This window comes from Pteropus alecto, unplaced genomic scaffold (genome assembly GCF_000325575.1).
Source record: "Pteropus alecto unplaced genomic scaffold, ASM32557v1 scaffold20, whole genome shotgun sequence".
Taxonomy (NCBI): Eukaryota; Metazoa; Chordata; class Mammalia; order Chiroptera; family Pteropodidae; genus Pteropus; species Pteropus alecto.
In genome coordinates, this window is record NW_006436298.1 from 8,950,857 (window position 1) to 8,956,595 (window position 5,739).

A 5,739-nucleotide genomic window follows, 5' to 3' on the forward strand; every position below is an offset into this window, starting at 1 on the left:
GGCTTCTCCTGGGGTGGCAGTGGAGGTGATGAGAAAAGGTCAGATTCTGGATCTATTCGACTGTGAAAGAGAACAGTCAAGGCAACTCCAAGGAAAGATAGAGTTGCCATTTACTGGGAGGAGCAGGAAGGTGTTTTCTTTTACATCTGTCATGCTTAATGTAGCTGCTGGACAACTCAGTGGAGAGATCAAGGAAATGGTTATGATTCAGGGGAGAGCTGGGTTGGAGATGAAGATTTGAGAGTCATCACCATATAATGGTATGTGATGCCATGTTATTGGCATCCAGGGAATGAGTGGAGCGAGAAAGAGAGAAAGAGGTTTGAGGATTGGCCCCAGAGCATTGCAACTTGCCAAAATCCAGAGGATGAGGAAGACTGAGAAGGAAAGGCTGGGAAGAGAGAGAGTGGTGTCCTGGAGGCAAAGAGGGAAAAGGGAGTGATCAACTATATCAGATGTTGCCGTAGGTCACCTAGAGTGAGACCTGAGCATTGACTACTAAATTCTGTAATGGGAAGGTCATTGGTGACTGTGATGGGCACTGTTTCAGTGGAGTGCCCAGAACTGAACTCTGAAACAAGTCTTATCCATTTTGTGATGGGTGAGACTAAATCCTTCTGCTGTGTTCATAGACTTCTAGGTTTAAAACAAAACAATGAATGAATGAATGAATGAATGAATGAATGAAGACTAAATCTTTCTGCTGTGTTCATAGAATTCTAGATTTAAAACAAAACAACGAATGAATGAATGAATGAATGAATGAAACCAACCTTTCCAGCCATTGTTAAGAAATATCCAGACTGAGAGGACTTCTCCTGAGTGGCACGGGCAAGAGCTTGGCAGCCGGAGTGGGCCAAACCAGGTCAGCAGCAGGTTTGCCGAAGGCTGCCTTAGCTGGGCTTGTTTATGTCTGGGTGTGGGTCCCTTACATAACCAGGGAAGTAGGCCTTTTTCCTTTAGTTACAAGGCTCTTAGCTTCTTGAAGGAGAGTTGGATTTCTTTAGAAATCAGGTTCCCAAAGCCCTAGGCTGGTCTGTGCTATTAACTGTTTCCTGTCAGATTGGGGGCAGTTGTAAATGTCAGAGAAAAAGGAATCATCCACAGCTGCCTTTCTCTCTCTCCCCTCTTGACTAGTACTAATTCCTCTTCACTCTGTGGGAGATGTATGCTTACTTTCAGGAGAGTTGTCTCTCCTCTGTCACTTCATTAGAGCCTCCAGTATAGCAAGGAAGTGCTGATGAAAAGTGCTGCTTCTGGAGTCCTCGTGGAGTTCCACAGATCATATTACAAAGCAATGGGAATAATGGGAGAGGGGCGAGCTGGGGATCCCCACAGAGTTTTTGTTTATCCTCTAGGTGCTCTTCAGTCAGAACCTGGCCCCAGTCCATTTCCTCATGTTAGAACATGGTAGTTTCTGAAATCCTCCCTTTGTTCTTGAGAAACGGTGTCTCTGATGGTCTGACTTTATTCTTTGTTTGTCTTGCTGTTATAGTATCTCTTATTTCATGAGATCTTACCCTTGAGTTGTCGTAGGTAACTCTTATGGGTAGTTTGACTTTGTTTTTTAATTACCATGTTCAGGATGGATTTTTGAAAATTTCTTAACATGAGCTAAATCAGGAATAAAAGAGTTACAACATTTTAAAGCTTTTTGTGTAGCAAATGGAATGTTTTATGAATAGCAGTTGCCTGGGGTTGGTTTTAAACATGTAAAGTTATAATCATTTTTTTTTGAAGAATTAAAATCACATAAAATAATTAAAACTATATAACCTCATTTAGTTATACAATAATATCAAGCAGTTACGGAGCACTTACTTTTTGTCAGATTATGTTCTAATCTAAAATACAAATCATTTAATCCTTAAGACAATCCTATGAGATTTGGAAAATTGCTATAGCATCTAATAGTCATTGACAGTATAGTGGGATACAGAATTACTTATTTTTTCTTTGACTTTTTTTTTCTGTAGAAACTGTCAAACATATAAAAAAAAACAACAACAGAAAACATAGCAGTATGTTATAACAATGGATCTCCATGTATCCATTACCCAATCCCAATACTTATCAACATTCTGCCATATTATTATCCCTGTTTTACAGATAGGAAAGGGAGGTACAGAGAAGTTAAGTAATTTGCCCAAGGTCACACAGCTAGTAGGTGGTGGAGTGGAGTCTTAAATCCAGGCAGCCCAGGGCCCATGCTCTCAACTACTGCAATGCATTGCTCTTCACTAATTTAAAATTTATAGTTATTAGGATGGGAATTGAATTTTAGTTACTTTTATACTGTCTCCGAAATACAGGTTTATCAAATATTAAAAATTAATGCTATCAACAAAACTGTAAGGTTTACTATTTACAACATAACCTTAAGACTAAGAGCTGATTTTCTCATTGCAAATTATTTATATATGCTCATTGGAAAAAAACCTGAAGGACTTTTTTTTTTGGCAATAATTTTTCACTTAATTTGTTACTAATGTGGTTACATATGGAAGCAATAAAATTATATATCTTGAAAATCTTGAGATCAATTTAAAAAAAAATGAAACCATTGTAGCTTTTTTTTTTTGAATATTGCTGAAACACAGTACAGCAATTAGCCACATTAATATGGGTAGCTGACATTTATTTGAAAGCACTTTTAAAGAGTTCTTTTTTCCAGTGGATCTAAAGTCCATTATTTGCAGTGACTCTCGTTGAGGTTAGTAAGGAGTGGTGGTCTCGTGAGTCTGTGTAATCTTCTGGTTTGTCAGTGTATGTTTACTTCTAGGTCCTATTATCTTTCAGCGTCTTTTGACAAGTAGAGGCTACAGATGTTCCAAAGAGTTGTAATGAAAAGGACTTTGGGCCAATTTTATAAATAGCTGCAATGAGTAACCCAGCGAATCTACATGGCAGGTTATGCGTGACAGGTCTAGAGAAAAGATGGATTCTCCCTTCTTACTGTTATAGTACTTTTTTGTATAGTCATGCCCCCACCCACAACAAGACTTACTGTCTCAGTGTAATCGTTACCTAATTGACAGGATGATGACACAGTCTAGGCAAGTTTTCCAAAGTGTGGGGTAAATTCTTCTGGCGACTGTCAATCTTGGAGATGGTACCCCAACCTAACGGTAGATGACATTGAATTACATAGTAAAGGAGGGATTTTCTTTTCACTTTTCTTTTGACCTTTCTGCTGCTTCAAGGAGAAAGTCAGTTTGGTACCACTGCATCTTTAGCATCTTTAGAATCTTTAGCATCTTTCGAATCCTTCAGAATCTCCCTTTATGACAAAGAGGAGGTATTGTAGATGCTCAGCTTTGATAGGCAACTTTATTTAGTCAGAATGTAGTTTCATCATTTTTTTTCATTGTTTTAGTATGTATAATTTCTAGTTTTGACAGGGAATCCTGACTTTCTGTTTACAGTGGGATCAGATATTTCTTTGAAAATTAGTTTAAAAGAAAAAAGGCGAGTCAACCTAAGGACAAGTACTAGAGAATGTAGTAATACAGGTGATGTGTAGATATGGAAAAATTATGAATTTGGTAGAGGAACGACAAAATCTTGGGAAATATTGGACTAATATCTGCCGTGGTTAATTTTGTGGAGATCCACAGTCTCTTCTTTGGGCCAGATTTGTTTTGGAATTCAGAATGTTCAGATCTTTTTGGCATAGTGCTTATGATATATGTGATATGACTACCATAGGAGACACTGGGGCAATACCATCATCAACCACTGTGATATTTTTTTTTAGCAAGATGTATGAATGTTCACACTAAATGGGGTAAATAGAGACTACACATGGCCCCGTCTGGGTTCAGGTTGTATTTTGCCACCACATTTGTTTTTGAACCAAAATTTAAGAAAGAGAGTTTTGATTTTCAGAACTTTCTGGGTTTCAGAATTGCCGATAAGAGATTATGGATCTGTCTTTGTGAATAAATTACATCATTTTCTAAAACATGAAAGTAATCATGCAGAAAACAAATTAGATCACGGCATGGTCAGAATGACCAAAGTAACTCCACCATCTTTGAGTTTATTTTACTGCTTGGGTACGATCTCTTGATAGTTTCTGACCTGCACATGGGGCCAGGTAAATATGTTTGTGGAAGAAAAGCCAAATCCAATGACTTTTGCCTGTGCATGTGAAAATAGAGGTAGACCCTGGTCCTGCTCATCCTTGAAGGTGAGAGTCAATTTTGCACACAGAGCTCACTCTCTTGGTAGTTAAGAAGGTGGCTGTGAGGTGACTGGGCAGTGCATTCACTGGCATCAAACAATTTGAGATAATATGTAATTTGGTTCTATATTTTTAAAGTGAAATTCATCTCAAGATTCAAAATTTTTTAATAAAAATAAAAATAAATAAAATGAAATTAATTATTTGTAATTGTCTTATTAAATACCTTTTTAGTTCTTAGTCTGGTTATCAATGATATTTTAATTTGGCAGCAATGCAAGTGGTTTAAAAGGGCACAACCAGCCTCCCAAGTGTGATGGCAGACATACCAGATGTTTTATAGTCTGTGAACTTATGACATAAGAGCAGTTAAGCTGGATTAATTACACTTTAGGGGATCATGTTGAGTTATTTATAAATGTTTTCAAACGTTCTGTAAAATGACAAATGAGCGAGTATTTTCTTACTTCAGAACATGTTGGAAGGGTTTTGTCAGGTTTTTGGTTTATAACCTTTGGAACATGCTTTTATTTTGTGTAATTAGAATGAAAATGTGAAGTAATTGATCATAAAAGTTATACTCGTGGCATATTTGTGGGCTTTCTATGTTATATTGCTAACTATTTAAAAGAAGACATTATAGATATAAGAAAGTAATGTTTTACATTTACATTGTATATTTCCCCAAGAGTATTAATAAAATCTCAGTTGAGTGTTCTGTGGGGAAGAGGTAGATTTAAATGTAGAATCTGAAGCCAGAGCCATTTGACTCATACAATTCATATATCTTTGTAACTTTTATGTCATCCAGGTCCTTCTATGAAACACTGTTTTTTATTCCCAGTATGTCAGCCCAACAGTTACTAACTTTTAAAAATTTCTGGTTCACTCCCATGGGCTTACTTGGGTTTTATGCTCTGGCTTAGATAAGATGAGTGGTGGGATAAGAGCCACTTCTGATGGACTAGAGACCATATCCCTTTTGCATTCACTCAGGGAAACTTAATAGACTATCAGTGAGGATGACATGTGCTGTGGATGTTACTTTGAATCCACCCTATTAAAGTCATTTACAGATATTGATCATTTATTATTATAACGCCCTTTGATTAGTATTAATAACCTTGTAGTTCACATTGGGCATGGTTAAAATAACTACTAAGAACGAAATATAATAATAGCGACAGTGTTTATCCAGCACTTAGTAAGTACTTAGGCGTGTGTTAAGTACTTTACATGTCTGAACTTGTTTAATCCTCATAACCACACAATAAGGAAAGCGTAATAATAATCCACTTTTGCAGATGAGGAAACTCTGCAAGGGTGTCTGGAGATTAGTTTATCCAAAGTCCCAAGAAATGAAGTGTTCTGATTAAACTATGTTTTATTGCTTTCAATTCTATGTTACCTACAAATACAGTAACATCTCAACTCTCTGGGACTCAACTTTGAGAAACCTATCTATTTGGAACAAAGCTGAGAAGATGGAAGCAACCAAAAACACTTCTGTGATTCAGATAGAAGCAGAGCTCTGTACGAGAGTATGCAAGTTC

The 5,739-nt window shown here is 37.0% G+C and overlaps 1 protein-coding gene across 8 annotated transcripts in view; it reads left to right on the forward strand.

The window, feature by feature from the left end:
* ARHGEF28 (Rho guanine nucleotide exchange factor 28) overlaps positions 1-5,739 on the forward strand; it is a 264,414-nt gene that overhangs the window by 162,120 nt on the left and 96,555 nt on the right. The gene's annotated exons all lie outside the window — the stretch shown is intronic.